At 39.9% G+C, this 16,360-nt stretch overlaps 1 long non-coding RNA gene across 1 annotated transcript; it reads right to left on the bottom strand.

Annotated features, from left to right (window-relative positions):
* Positions 1-3,481: 3,481 nt before the first annotated feature.
* LOC308182990 lies at positions 3,482-15,727 on the bottom strand. The gene is made up of 5 exons (XR_013942184.1): positions 15,551-15,727; positions 14,252-15,134; positions 13,101-13,181; positions 6,160-6,421; positions 3,482-5,126 (listed from the first exon to the last, which is right to left on the bottom strand). It is a non-coding gene; the product is annotated as an uncharacterized lncRNA (long non-coding RNA).
* Between the last annotated feature and the right edge of the window lie 633 nt (positions 15,728-16,360).

Raw genomic sequence — 16,360 nt, 5'->3', positions numbered from 1 at the left:
TAACAACACCTCAGGCAACAATCCCAGCATGTGACTTTATAAAGAAGTTATTGCAAGGGGTGCTATGACAGTAAATTCACCTACCACACTAGGGTCATTCAGCTGGATTACACGTTTGATGATCCTCAACACGCACACAGAAATTATTTCATACACTAGAACAAGAAGAATGACGAAGCAGTATTTTTTAAAGTATGTTTCCACAATATCATAGTATCAATTCTTAAGAGAGAAGACTATTAAAATATGGATTAGTAGTTAAAAAGTAAAATGGTAGGGAGTTTAATCAAGATAGAAAAGTGTCATTTCCATCTTTTAAGAAATAAAAACATATGAATAACAATGAATGGATGGATATAAGGCAGCACTGGAAGACAGTAATGAATAGTCTTGAAATTAAAAGCACAAGAATGAAGAAAACCTGTTGTATTGACTGTGAGTGACTGCATCATAAAGAAACAGTCTTGTGCTGTACGAGAAGCAGTCAAATACGAGCCTATGAAAAACTGGAAGTGTAAGGCTTGCAGATAGCTGTTTGCCTTCGATCAGAGCACTTCATTTTTTGAGGATAAGCAGTTATGTTAGGACAGCAGGCATTTCATTGGGTATATTTTTCCCATTACTTTGAGCTGCTTGCTGCTCATGTTACTTCTCACATTTAGACAATGTCTAATGCAACCAGACATTTATCCTACGAAACTGGAAACAAAAACAGTACTAAGAATTGCTGAGAAGGCAAGCGTAAGGTATAAAGGCCTACTTGTAGCCCAGACCTCACCAGCAAAACACTGGGACCATCAACATGTGTTCAAATTTCAGAAAGTGTTGCTGGATTGCCATCACTCCCTCCCAAACAAGTGCTTCCAAGTACACCTCCACTCTGACTCCACGCAGCCCTACATCCCTGCTGCTGCTGCTGCTCTGACTGCACGTAAGGAACACGCGGAGAGTACTTCTCTCTGTTTCTGGAAATTAAATTTGGATTAAATCCCCATTGACTACATCAACAAAAGGTTAATTTCAAGTGCAGACAAAATAAGTCCATTTCAGCATCGCCACGTTCTCTGTCAAGACAAATTCTTATTTCAGACTACAAATAGTTATGTTAGGACTGAGCCTCAGGCAGGGTGAACAGGCACAGTCCAGGATAACTTGAAGCTAAATGGCCCCACTTCACTGGAACAAGTTTATGGCTACTGAGGATCTGGCCTATACAGCAACCCAGGCTACCCTGTTGTATATCCGTGGTACTACTGCCATCGTTATTTATAAATAAATATAATAATTAAGATTCAGTTTGTGTTTCCTTCAGCAGCCCCTGGTTTTCACCTTTCCACCATTTGGCAGCTTGAAATACAGCTTGTGTAATTTGACAAACGTCATTTGATTTTTGGGGCAAATTCTTACATACTATGCAAATTCCCATGTGGCAACAAATTAGTATACTTTAAAGATTCAGATTAACTTTATATTTAGTCATGTATTATTTTAAATTTATTATTTAAAATCAAACACTGCCAATAAAGTCTAAAAAAGTCAAAATCAGACTATCATTACCTCAACAGCCTTCTCCCCTAACTGCAAACAATAAATCACTTCATGTAAGTAGTTTTAAGCCATAAAACTGCAAAAAAAGGCATTTTGTACTGAAAATTGATTTCTGTTGAGAACTATACCTCCATGCAACTTAATTTGCAGCTGACATGGGCTGCTAACAGGGCTTGCAGTATGAAAAATAGATGACGGTAACTAATTTAGCCCCATATTAGTAGTCTTGCATCTTCAATATAAATAGAGCTTTTGCTGTTTTTTCATAAATGCACAGGACCTAAAATAGAAAGCTATTTGTGCAAAACTGAAGTGCAAGTTAAAGTGCTGTTACAATACATCTCAGGAGTTCAACTACAGTATACTTTGATTTTTCTTTTTCATTTGTTTTAACGTTTATTACAGCAGGGTATGATCAGGCATTAGGAACGCAAGATTTAGTGTTTTACAAGAATCAGAGCAGACCTGAAGAAAGAGCACTTGTACTGTGATAATGCCAAATAATATCCTTGCCCAATTCTAAGATACACTAAAGATAAATGCTCTGCATTCATGCACTACATTAGTGATGAAAAGGAGCCCCAGAGAATGTCTTACTACTGCAGTGTGAATTATCAAGTTGCCAAGAAAGACTGCTGCAAACTATTTTTATGATGCTTGTTACTGGTAACTGATAACGTTTATGTTGTCACATAGGAAACATAGATCATTAATAATTCTATAGAATAACAGTTGTCCGAAAAAATTCAGCCTGCTTGCGTGCCAAAATACAATAAAAATGAAAGTGAGATTGAGCTCTAGCCAATTTCTGAACTTCAGAACAAATCCAAGATGTGGATGAATCCAAGATCCAGACAGGCCTGACTTTATTTCACCTTCTCATCTCTGGGTGTTTTGGCTTAGTGGTCAGTTGTTTGCTTGGTCCCTGTCTTTAGTGAAATGGTTGCTATAATATTACCAGAAATGAGGACTTATTTGATGCTTTCCTATTCTACATCAGCAGGGAAAGAATGCAAGGAATACAGCAATACTTGGATACTCTGCATCAATTACATTAGCGCACTTACAAAATTGGAGTTAATTACCTACCCCTCATCATTTTTCTGGATTAAAATTACGCTGCTCAGTATTTTGTAAACAAAAATACTATGTGGATTATTCCCAAAGACCAGTGAAGATAGTGCAGGAACTGAAGTTTTATCTTTTATTTTCTCAGAGCAAGAACAACATCTGAAAACTTAGCCCCAGTGGAAATGAGGGAATTTTATTATCAGCCTTGATGGGGACATGATTTCCCCAAAGTGTATTGTTTATAATAAACAATGTACATAATGAACTTCTCAATGCTGAAACCATAATGAGGGAATCCTGCTTTTCTCCCTGAACTGCCATTTGGATGTAAAAGTATTTTAAGCCAAATGCATAAAAAGGATGCAGAGACTACAGACTTCCCTCATCATTCTGATGGCCTTTCGTATGATTTGGGAGCCTTACATACATGTTAGATTATATTTATGTACTCTGTAAAGTTTATAAAATCATCACTGCATATAATTAAAGCTATATTCTTTCCCAACTTTTTTTTTTTTTTTAACTAGGTCATCATGTTGATTTAAACAGTGAAATTGTGTCTGTGAACATTTAATGAAAATAATAACAAGCTAGGAACATAAGAGGAGACAATTTATCGTCTCATTCCCATTTCATTGGACTTTTTTATTCCCAGTTACAAAGACAGTTTCTGAAGTTGCTATAAGATAATTTCCTCTCCTCTTCCCTTCCTCCTAACCCTTTTAGGCTGTGAAGATTAAAAAAAACAATAAAAGGATCTGGTCATAAAACCTGCAGGTTAAAAGATTCACAGTTAAACGCCTCTAATCCCCATTCAGCCTGCAGAGCGTACATCGAATAGTCTCTTTCTTGCATTGACAACTTTCTCAAGTAGGTCACTATTTTATTTCTTAAACCTGAGCCCATCAACAGCCCCAGAAGACACATTAGATGACTCTACGTGGCAGAGTGCGGTACCACATGAAAATACCGAAGCAAGTGCGTAAATTCAGCACCGGTAGCCGAGTGGTCTGACCCACATTTTTATGCTCTGCATCTGGATGGAGCTGCACAGCATTCTCACTACAACTATTCTGCCGTCTGCCTCCAAGCCAACACATTTTTTATTTTTTTGCCTTATGTTATAAAAAAAGCAATCTCATACCACAGCAGATGAAACAGAGAATGAGTCCAGACTTCAGGCTTTATCTCCCGTGCTTTGTAGCATGGACTCATTAATTAGTCTGGGGCACATCGTATGCAGTCAGATGGGTTTTGTTTGTTCATTTTACACTGCCCCACAAATGTAATGAGATGACTTAAAGTCAATGTAAAGAATTTACTCCCTGTTCAGATGTGTGCATGGAGGAGTTACAGCAAATGAGAATCAGGTTTTATATGTACAATGTCATTCAAAGTCCTAAATGAAAATGATTAAACACAAAATGAAGGCTCTGATGTGACTGCAATGATGATGAAGCACTACATGAAGATGAGCCTAGCTAAAGCAGCAAGCTTTTACCACCCCGTATCTTGGTGTTTTCATTAGCCATAAGTAAGAACTATGAGAAATCAGTATGATCAACGGGAACCAACACTACAGTGAAGAAGAAATACTGAAATCCACAATTATCATTGTACTCCTTCATTACGAGTTATTTTTATATACATGGAGTGCCTAAATTTCTCTCATAAACCTTAAACTGTGAAAAAAATCAGTATCACGTCAAAGATTTCCTGTAAACCAAATCTACAGCTATATTTTTCTGGGAGATCCATTAACACTTCTTCTTAAGAAGAGCACTAAACAGCATTTGTTGAATCACAGCTCAAGTGGCATTCTCCGTCTGGTCTGCATTTGCAACTGCTGACAGAATAGGTGCCATGATTGAACTGAGTTGGATATTATTGACGAAATGCCAGCTTACAATTTCTGCAGCAAAAATAAAACTATGAATGACTTGGAGAAAAAGGATAAAGTACAACGATAAGGTCCATCCAGGACAGAACATCACCTGAATATCAGAATATCACTACCACTGAGTGATCAATGTTTTTGCATACTAAGATGATTCTCACACATTTCAAAGATGTGGGCATTGGTGGTTAAATCATAGGAATATAAACTGGGAGATTTCCTGTTCCTCAGTGTAGTGTGAACCTTTTAAAAAGCCACATAATCTTTCTGGGATGTAGTCAGTCTCTGAAGTGGTGCTCAGAATATTTCCGTATCTCTCAGAGATCTCAGGAGGATATTTTGTTTACCCCAACGATATGCCTGGACATCATTGTCACTGAGACCAATCAAAATACACATTTATAATTCTACTTTACTGACACCAATAGACACACCTCAAAGCAGAAAGTTTCACAACTGTATGAAATTTTGGCTGCAATTCCACAGCCATTTCAGCAGTTCTAAGCCTGGGCTGATACAGGTCCACCACTGGATTGCTGGTCCTGACATTCCCATGTATCAGCACTTCTGGGATAGCACAGCAAGATGATCTAGGAAACCGAGCACGAACCTAAGAGGAAAAAAAAAAGTTTACTTTTCTGCTGGATCACCTCCATCCATGACCATAACACTTGGAAGTGTCTTGGCTTCGACTGCCATAAACCAACATGAGCAGGGAAAGACTCATCCTCTGTGTGCACCCGTCATCTGGAACAGCCTTTTAATACCAAGTTACGTGCACTGACTCGCTTCACTACATGCTTGCTGTTTTTGCCTATATGATAAAACAATGATTTATTTCTTCTCATTTTTAAAGAAAGCTTCTTTTTTCTTTTTCCTTTTAAACAATGCATGTCTATATTTTTTCACTGCTTTCCATAGCATTGTTGTGCACTTGATTAACTTTTCTTCAGCTTTATACGGACCCATTTACTTCAAGAAACTTGAGTCTTGGTCCTACACAAACAGCAGGTGGAATGATTTTGAGGTATTATTACAGATGACATTAACACATGGTGTGATGCCATCTGAGCAACTCATTGATTTTCCATTCTGAACACTATAAAAGAGCAACCTGCAAAACTTTAGCTCTGCATTACCAGTTACAGCATGCAGGAATTTTTGTTTCACTCCTGAAGAAAGGGGACATAAAGTGCTGTATAAGAAGCCTTCACAGTAGGCATTGAGCTGAGCATGGCTCCAGAAGGCAGAATGAGAAACACACTGTTCGAATACAGAAGACGTAAAATTGCTACATCTATGGGAAGCCTCGGGTGCCAAACCCATCCGAGCTGATAAATCTTGATGACCACGAAGCATTATCACCCTGGTTCCAACACAGGGCAGATGTTGGCCATCACTGACTTAATGGGAAGCACAACAGAGGACCCATTTCTGTCACAGGTGCACCAAGTGACTCACTGCCAATAATTCTTCCTTTTATAATTACCTTAATAATAATCAAAACCACAGCTGCTGCTTTTGCTTTTTTAAAAAAAGTGACTGAATTCCTTCCTGCAAGACCTTTCTCCTGTTGGCACCATCTGTCCTAGCAAATTTTTACACGTGAGTTGGATGTGTGGAAGCCTAACTGATGTACTTACTAATGGAAGTTAGCAAAGGAGCTTCGTGCCTTTTGCAGGGTGCTGAACCCGCCTCCGGAGTCCACTGCACAGGGTACGTTATTTAATGTGACTCTTCACAGCTGATGGAAAGGGTATGTTGATTTCAGTTAAAATTAGCCAACCTTACAAAACCGACCAAGCTTCTTTTCACCATATTTATTTCCACCTGCCAAAACTGCATTTTTCCTTTTCTCCAATCATTTCATGTGAACCACACGCTGCCCACAAAAAGATGGGTTCACTATGTCAGGAAAAAAAAAAAAAAAAGAAGTTTAATTAGCTTTTGCTATGAGTGCTGTACAGTAAGTGTACCATACCAAACAATGGATTTCATCCACAGAGTTTTCAACTTTCAAGGTCACAAGGAAAACGCAATGGAGAATACAGTAGCACAAATGAATGCAGGTCACTACTAGACAGGTTGCTCTAGAACACAGTCTACTCTTCTGGGGGAGGTAGCATTTTTCCCACCTATGCTACACTGGTTCCTCCATTTTTAACTCTGTTGCTCATTGTCTAATGTATAGTTACTAATGCAAGTGCTTTTTTTTTTTAAGCATTCAGTGACTCACCTGCTTGCCACTACTGATTAGTGTAAACAACAACAAAAAAATCTCTTACTTTCATCAGAGCTTCCTCTGAAAGATCTGCTTCTTTAAAACTTCTCCCTCCCCACCTCCCTCCACCAGCTGGAATGTGTTTCCATCAGAAATAAGGCCTATTTGATATTTTTCAAAAAGTCATGGAAACAATTTGATTTTGTCTATATTAGCTTGGAGAAATATTTCGAAATATTACTGCTTTGTTTCCACTTCATTATCTTCACTCTTAAATATTTCACATATATTACCACTGAAATGCCAAAGTCAAGCTGTTTTGCCCACACTGAAACAAAGCAAATATAACTGAGAGAAGATGCCTTTTCACTTTTATTTGGACCACTGTAAAAGAAAATATCTGAGAACTTATGAATAACATTGTAACACAACAGCTTATGTTGCCATAACACACACCAGGAATTTAGGAACTACTACACAGCATCAGACCCAGAATCAAATAGTCTTACAGTGTAAACCTTCCAACCTGAAGTTTAGATTCTTACAGGATTGTAAAAATTATCATAAACTAAGCAAGCACCTTTCTATGCTTGCCATACGACCAGAAAGTTACTGATCGCTCCAAGCGTTCAAAATCTAATCTTAAAGGCAAGACACAGATGAAGGGGCCACAAAGAAACCATAAGACGATACTAACTGAAAATTCATGAAAGTGGCTTTAAACACATCCGCTATGGACTTTTTTTTTCTGTAGGTATCATAGCAAGTCTTTAATCAATGCTACATCTGGATATTTACTGCTACCTAAAGCAATGTTTCCTTCATCACTGCATAAATGGCAGGTTTTTTGGACTACTCATATGCCATGGTCTTAGAACCAGAGGTAGCTGCAGAAAAAAACATTAGTCATGGAAAACTAGAAAAAAAATATTTTGAAGCATTTGGAAAAAATGTGAACAATCTCAAAGATGAGAAAAAATGCATGGAACTACCAGTGGTAGCTTGCTGAAAGCATAAGATACACATGCATTAGATGAACGGAAAATCTTACGCTTGCTGAATTCTAAGACTTGAAATTTTTAAGAAGAGCTATCTGTGCACAAATAAAGTTTGGATGTTTCCAGTCACATCAAATATTTCTCTATCAGGAATATACCAGAGGAAACACATTCAGATAGCATATCTCTACAGCTCCCTTAACATCCAAATCAGGCCACTGCTTTTGTTTCGGCTGTCAAGCCATCCAATAGATCTTTATATTCACAGAAAACGACTGTTCTGTGTGCCAACAGCAACATTGTCATGTCTAAGCAGGGAATATTAGTGTTGAATCAAGCGTCCTGAGGACTTTTTCCACAAAGAATACCACTTCAGATTTGCATGATTCATGCTAGTGTCCTGTGTAATATTTAAGAAAACAAAATGTTTACTCTCTGTAGGAGAAATCTGCAATTATTTTTTGGTTTTCTATTAAAAGCAAAATTTAACAGATTTTGCTTAAATCAAAAACATTACATTGCAGAAATACAGATTTAAGAGAAACAATTTATCCATTTGACTGCAGAGCTCTGTAAGACTTTTCAGTAACAGAAATGTAAGACCTTCCATGGACATTTTATGAAATATCAATACCTTGGAGACAGAATAATATGAAAAGTCTTAAGGTTCTGTAAACTTTTTTTTTCATGAAGTTAATGGAAACATGACGGTTAAAACACAAGATGTATCAAAATCTTAATAATATTAGCCCACTTCCTCCTTTCCACTACCCCTTTTTCTCTCTCCTTCTCTCCAAATGTTTTTAAATTCCATTTGTATCTCTGTAAGGTGCATTTTCCATTAATGGAATTTGATGAGTTAGTTTGCCATGCACTTATTTGTATGCAGATCTCATGAACTTCCAGAAGTGGACCACATGTTTCTGCTGATTTTGGCACAGTTTGTTCTAGTAGAGATGTCTTCAATCCACTCCATTCGGCAGGTTACACTCTGAGTTCCGTTAGTTCGATTGCAATTCTTCCGCATGTTTTACCTAAATTTCACTTTTTAATATCACATCAAGAAAGAAAAATGAAATCTTATTTCCCATGGGAGAATTTCCACTTCTCTGATAGCCATTTAGTAATTTGTAATCAAATCTGTGTACATTTCTGTTTACCTTGAAGAACATTTTTTGAAGATAGAAATCTTACCTATTCAAAATATTCATCAAATCTGTAATGTCTGTTCATGTTCTTTTTGCATTGCTGAAGTTTTGCTGACCCTGAATAAAGTATACCATCGGTTCAGTCACAGAAAGTTCTCGATTTATGTATGTCTTAATACTCTTAAATGCAGAAAATGCCCAGGAAAGGTATTCCAATGAATACTGTTATCCCTGAAAAGACTTTCAGAGTTACAGCGATTAACCTTGTACAAATGAGACTGGCAAGAGATCTTTGTTACAGCAGTCTGTCCTCTAGACTGTGAAAAAGCAAATGATGCTGATTTGTTAGTGGCAACAAATCCTTGAAAGAATTTTCATTAAAGATTCAAGTTGGCTTTATGAACCTTGATTCATGCTTTGATTGCTATAGCAATTTTATATACAATTTTGGCATGAGTAACAAACCTGGAATTTCGATTGAAATTACACTCATAAAATGCAAGTATTTACTTTTCTTTCCCTGTACCTGCTGCCTCATAAACTGGACTAGCTTGACCTGAAGCGTATTTAATATTTAAAGGTTATAATTCATAGAGAAGCTCATGTAATAGAAGGTCTTGTCCCAGCAAATTTCCGACCTGACAAACCCCATCTACAGAAGTTCAGACTTGCTGCACTTTAAAACAACGTTGCCTTCATTAACAAAGGAACCCAGAATAAGAAAAGGTCATCTCTATACCTCTCTCTTGAGAGGCTGTTTTCACAGTTCCTTTTTCCAGACTTGCCTGACACTTACTTCCATCTTCTTCTGATTCACTTCCCAGGAAATTAGCAACTTATTTTCCTTTCTCAAAATGAAACCACCTTCCAGGTAGTCCGTCATCTCTAAAGTTTTCAAACAGCTATAATGTCCTATTAATTCAGAGTTCAGGGAAACCGGTAGCTAATATTTCAATTATATCTCAGTGCATGTTTTTAATTCCACTCTTGGAAGTGAGACACCAGTGTTGGTTAGTGGATAGAACTTTGAACTGAGGCTTCTATTCACACTTCTGCTATTTCTGATCTTAAATCTCTGGCAAGGAGCTCAAGTGACAGTTCTTCTCCATGCTGTAAAATTAGTTATTGGGTGGCCCAAGAGAAGGTGACTTTCTCTCCTTTTCCCACTGTTTTATTTATTTACCATATGTTTGTTATATAAAAAATGTTATTAAATTCCTTTGAAAAGTTTTTTGAGATCTAAGAACGAAAACCCAGAGACATTGCTGTTGCTAAATAGGCTGTTCTTCCGATCCCATCAGACAACTCTCCTACCTGTTTCAGGAAGAGAGTCTAGGAAAAATAAACCTGGGCATTTGCATGATTGGTATTCACCTTGAAGAGACATCGGTGTGAATGTTTATAAAAATGAATTAACTCTGTGAGACAATGCTATCAGTTTCAGAGAGAGGCCCTCGAAGTATTAAAATAGGAGACGATTTGCCCAGCCTGTGCTGCTGAGTGCGCTGCTGAGACGTGTCTGCTGCATTCCATCAGTTCTCTGAACTAACTGCACGGCCCTGGGAGTGCCTGCCGTCAGAGGGAATAGACAACAGGCAAACACAACCAGTTTTCCTGCTGCCCATGCTCAAGTGAACAGTATGCTCTTTGAAGGGTGATAAGCAGAGGCAGCCACCAGCCCAACTGGTACAGAGAATCTGGCATAGTTTCCTCTTCCCTCTACGGATGCAAACTGCCAGCTCTAGATATTTGACCTGAATAATAATGCTTAGTGTAATAATTCAAAGTCAATGGGAATAGAGAAGAAACACAGACGCTGTAATATAGCACAATAATGCAGGAAAACAGGCACAAGTTCCAAAACTTGATGTAGCTACTGACTCTGCAGTCAGAGTGGAAAGACTCCTCCGTTAACAAGACCCAAGGTAACTATGAAACGGCACAGAAACACGCAGATCTCTCACCACCTTACCTGGCTGTAGCATCAAACTAAGTCCGCCCTTAAAAGTTTCTTCACATAAACAAAGTCAGCTTAAGTATCAGTACAAGTATATCTATATAATTAATACAGAGTACTGGGTTCAGTTGCTCGATCTGTCACACTGGATGCCTTCTGCACGCTGCTATTTCACCTTTTACTTTTAGTCTGTGCTGCACACATATCATGCATTTACTTCTTTATTTTTATTGGATGATTTGCAACCTTAATGCTGGTCTTTTTATATTTTTTTTAACATATATGTAAATACAAGTGCAGAGTGGAATACATTGTACCTTTCTTGTCATTCTTACTTTGAAACTGCTTTCACTATCTTAGTTCCTGTAAAAATGTGAAATTTTCTCCCAAATCTTCAAATGCAAATCATGGAATTTGTTTTTATATCTAATCTTCCTTTCCTCTTTTGTAAAATGACCTGTAACCATAAGCACTAAAAAACAAAAAATAACCAACTGAAAGAGGAAGACCTAAATTGCATTCCTGAGGCTCAGTCACGACAGCTCAACGTAGGTTTACTTGTCACATACTGCATTAGATTTGCAATGAATTTCACTGATTTAAAAAAAAAAACAAACAAACAAACAAAAAACAGTGCTCCAGTGCTCATTATCTTGCAAAATAACAAACTTGCTGCTGATGCTTTATCCTGCAGACACTTTCAAGTTATTCAGCCAAGGCTTTATCCAAGGTCTGCTGCAAGCCCCATAGATTAACTGAGGTCTGCATTTTGCTCTTGGGAGACAGCAACACCACTGATAATACTAGGCTTGAGCCCACGCCCAGGGCTTTTATGCAAGTTTTAATTTTAACCCATGACGAACTTCCACAGCAAGCAGTGTCTGGACAAGGTATGCTTAGTTTACACTAACTTTCTCAGCTGCATAACAGTCTGGATACTGTTCTTGTTCTGGGAGCTGTCATGGGCCCCTTGGCCAGAGAAGCATCACTCTGCACCGCTAGTCTGGAAGCTGGGAAGCAGCACCCACCACAAGTCCTGTCATCTTTGCCAACAGATACTGCCTGAAACTATTAATATAAACAAGCACATTCATTAGAAATAGTTTGTGCCTTTTTATCTTCTGTATCAACTGCTTTGTAAACTGTCTTCGCAACACTGTCTCTCCAAAGCAGTTCTGGTCAGAGACTGTTTGAGGAGGACTTGCGCAGACCCAATTCCTCTGAAGTTGGCTAACTTAGCTGTTTTTATATTTCTGATTAATCATCAGAGTTAACTTGCACTTTTTACTTATGGTCACCTAACAATATCATAAATTATATTTTGTAGAAGAAGCTGTGGAAACTTACTGCCTAAGCTATACCAGTCAAGCTGCGAAAAGCACTGGAGGATGTGCCTACGTTAACCTGGCAAACAAATTATGCAGATGACCCATGAGATCTGCCTACATGTTTTTGTGAAATGGAAAACACCGTCCTAAGTGCATAAAATTAAGCAAAAAGCCATTTTCAACAAGCAAGACTTTAGTCAATTATTCTAATGAGTACCTGACATACTGGTGCTAATTAAATGGTGAATGATTATACACCTTTTAGGTGTCAAGATAGTGACTTACTGTTGATTTTAATGAACAAAGCTGGAGTCACACATCTACTGTTTATGTCATGCTAAATTAGCTGCTTGTTAATTGGATTAAGCTACTTCAAATTTACAAAATGTTTGACCAATACTGTTATGCAATGCCAAATTGAGGTGACATTTTCCTACTGTCCAAGAATTACAAGAGGAAGATAAGTCAGTTTCTTGTCCAAGAAGAGTTCTTGGGACTGTGTGTTGTTTAAGAATAAATCAGAGAACCTCACCTAACCTCTAATTAGCAATCAATCAGTACAGTTGCACAGAGAATGAACCAGACAGAACAGCCCCAGATGTTGCCTTTTTTCTTAGAGCACCCCGTCTATTCATTATTTGTGTTTGGGCAACTCACACACAAATTACATCCCGAAAAGTATTTCCACGTAAATTCATCACAGTCTTAAAGAGAACAGCACCAAGCGACATTCAACATTTCATTCTAAGAGTGTGGACAACACCTTGAAGAACTCATTTCTTAAATATTATACTACTGTTTGTAATAGGGTAGTGCCTAAAACCTTCTAGAAGAAGAGAGAAGTTTCATGCATAGTAACCATACAAACACTAAACAGGAAGCAGCGTATAACTCTAAAGAGTAAAAAGTAAGGCAACAGGTAAATAGCATACCTGTAATAATGGCATGACAGCAGCAAATTAGTTACAGAAGTGAAATACATACACATGCTCTCTCTTCCCAGTTAGTACACCCTATGTTTGCCAAAAGCAAAAGACAAAGAGATATGATCGTTTTCTTATTTTCACAAACAAATAGTTACTGCATAGTAAGTTAATGCAACTCCATTGCATATTAAACACACAGAAAGAAATATGTTTATTACAGTTATAAGTAAGGAAAGGTTTAGGGTTACAGTAAGGGTTGTTTGAAAAGAGAGAAAGCTCAAGCTCTTTTTGTGTGTCTTTTACGCAACCCCACACACAACAGGACTCTGCACCTTCTCTTGTCCCAAAGAACCCAAAACGTAACCCTAACCAGAACACTGACCCGAAACCTAAGTAGGACCCTATAAAACTCGTACGGCGTCACTTTCTCCCATCAAAAAGTGCTCCCAACGGAAGCCTTTGGGTACACGCCCTTGGGGAGCCTTTACGCAACCCCACACAAAACAGGACTCTGAGCCTCTCTCTTTCCAAACAACCCGAAACGTATCCCTAACTGTAACACTAAGCCTGACCCTAATTAGGACCCTAAAAACACGTACGGCACCTGTGGCGTAACGACCTCACAGACAGCAGGGTTCTATTAGGATCAGTAACTGCTATTACTTTATTTATTATCGCTTTAAGTTGTTAAGCAACTTGGCCTTCGGGCCCTATGTATGTTATTCCTCCCAGATTGAGGGGAAACAGTTCCTTTTTTTTTTTCAGGGCCTCTAGGGCCTGGATCAAAAGGAGAGCTCAGTTCACCGGGGGCGCAACGGCAAAGGCCTGTGATGGCAGTAGGGCAGGGGGCAGCAATGGCGTAGCTGGCGGGTCGGTGGACAAGCCCACAGCTCCCCCGCTATCTGGCAAACCGCACGTTTCTGACTGTGGTCCCACATGGCTCTTTAAGGCCTCAGAGACTGATCACCAGGTGCCGAGTAATCCCGCCACAACCTTGTCGTTTTTAGTAGCAGAGTCCCAAAGCTTGACCTCAGTTTGGTCCCATATTTCAGGATCATAAACTGTCTGATTCGTAATAAAGGGAATAAACTGGAAGGTTACCAGGCCATTCTTTGGTTCTAAGGACATATGATTCCCCACAGCATGCAGCTGCTTACCTTCGGGCAGTGAGGGGCAGTTGTGTGCGCGGGTCTGCTTCTCTCAGCTTCAGCTTCCTTCCAGCTCGGGTGTGCTTCCCTTCAGTGACTTTCAGTACGAGCTTCTCTGAGCGGTTTGCTGAGTTCGGCCAAACCTATCTTCATGAGGCGATCGGTGTCCCTGTTCCTTTCCTGGTCCCTGTTCTGCTAGCCTGTCCTTGTTCATTCCTTTTTTGGTTTTGTCCCTGTTCTGTTAGCCTGACCCTGTTCCTGTTCTTCATGTCCCTGTTCGGACGCTGTTTGAGGTGTAATGTTCTTCAGGTCCCTGTTCGGGCACCATTTGTGGTGTAATGACCACACGGACACCAGGGTTCTTTCAGGATCAGTAACTGCTACTACTTTATTGATGACACAACTTCAACTCTCTCACACTGAGGGCATAACTTCAGCTCTCCTTTTACTGAGGACAGGCACCCTTCTTATGCCATTCACCCTACAGCAGTACTTTTCCACTAACTATTCACTGGTTAACAACTTTGCCTGGCAAGAGCAAACACCCAGCAACTTGCATGTCTTAACGGCTGGAGAAAAGCAGTCTGAGACAGCAAGACATCTCCTGAATCACCCTTCTTGTTTCTTTTAAACTCTTTACATTCCTCCTGGCCTCAACGTTAAGACTCCGATGTTATCGCCAACCATGGGGCTTGTGGACCCCCATGGCCACACTCCCACAACAGACAAGGAAAGAGGCTGTGTGTGGATCACAGGATAAACAAAACTACTCGAGTGATCAGAGAACAGAGCAGATACGGTGCTGGGGGGGAGCTGGGCTTGTGCAGCTCAGCAGAACGAACACTGAGAAACCAAACAACTGGTTTTTGTAGGCTCCACAGGCACAGGACACCTAAGGGAAAAAAAAAAAAAAAAAAAAAAACATTGAACCTGAAGGACAGCACTGGCACCACAACATAAACCAGCCCAGAATCAACAAAGGCTGGAAATTGGAAAAAGCCATCAGAGCAGCGAGCAAAGGTGCGTGGCTGGGATCACAAGGATTGGCCTCGCAGTCTCACAAGGCCCTTTCTAGGCTGGTCTTCCTGTTTTAACCTGTTACCTCAAGGTTTTCTGTCACTTTCTTTTAGTTAAACATAGACCATTATCACCCTTTAACACAGTTGCCTCGCGCCACTGTTGCCAGTCCGAGGATGGAGCCAGACTCCTCTCAGTGGGGTCTGCTGGAAAGGCAATGGGCACAAAGTGAAGCATAGAAAATCCATATTTAAGCAAAAAAAAGAAAAATATACCAAAAGAAAAGCTTACTTCTGGGTGTAAGAGAGCTGTCAAGCAGTGGAACAGGTTGCCCACAGAGGCTGTGGCATCTCCATCCTTAGAGATGCTGAAAACCCAGCAGAACACAGCCCTGCACAAGCTTTGAGCAGGGGGGTTGGACTAGGGATGAACCTGAACCATTTTGTGTTTTCTGCAGCAGAACCACATGTTTCTTGTTTCCCTCCCAGGTGTGAGCCACTCCTCACCTGGCTGCATCTCAGCAACACCTCAGTCTCCTATTTGCAGGAGAGGAAAACCCAAACCATCCCATCCCCACATCCCTGCTGTCTGCTTCCCTTTAAGAACTGGAGCAACTGGCCCCAAAGTACAGATACTGCATTAATGCCAGTGTCTACAATTGCAAACGTAGATCTCTGCAGCCCTCTAGTGCTCTTTAAATATAAACAGAAAAGAGCTTGCAACAGCCATGAGGAAAAAGGGAAGGATGGCTCAGGCTGTCCTTTAATTTCCCACCCTGGAGCTGCCACAGGCAGGTGCAAGACCTGGCAGGGGGCTCAGCCCCAGAGGCTGGAGTTTATCAGCGTGCAGGTCAGAGGTTTGGGCTGGGGGCTCTCAAAGCCCCCTGTCCCCAGCAGACAGGGAATTTAGCAGCTGCCAGCCTGGGCTGCATTTCTTTCCCTGCCTCTGCCGCCGGCTAACCTGAGCGAAGCGTTTTTCCGTGCCTCCTTTCACCGCTGCCATCATCCTAATTGTGCTGACATCCCTCGTCCCGCAGTGCAGCTGAGAGGCGATACTGATCTCCTGGTGACTTCGGCAGTTTAGCTGGAGCATTCTCCCCAG

Source organism: Anser brachyrhynchus (genome assembly GCF_964034855.1).
Source record: "Anser brachyrhynchus genome assembly, chromosome: 26".
NCBI classification, from domain to species: Eukaryota; Metazoa; Chordata; class Aves; order Anseriformes; family Anatidae; genus Anser; species Anser brachyrhynchus.
This window is presented reverse-complemented; position numbering and strand designations above follow the sequence as displayed.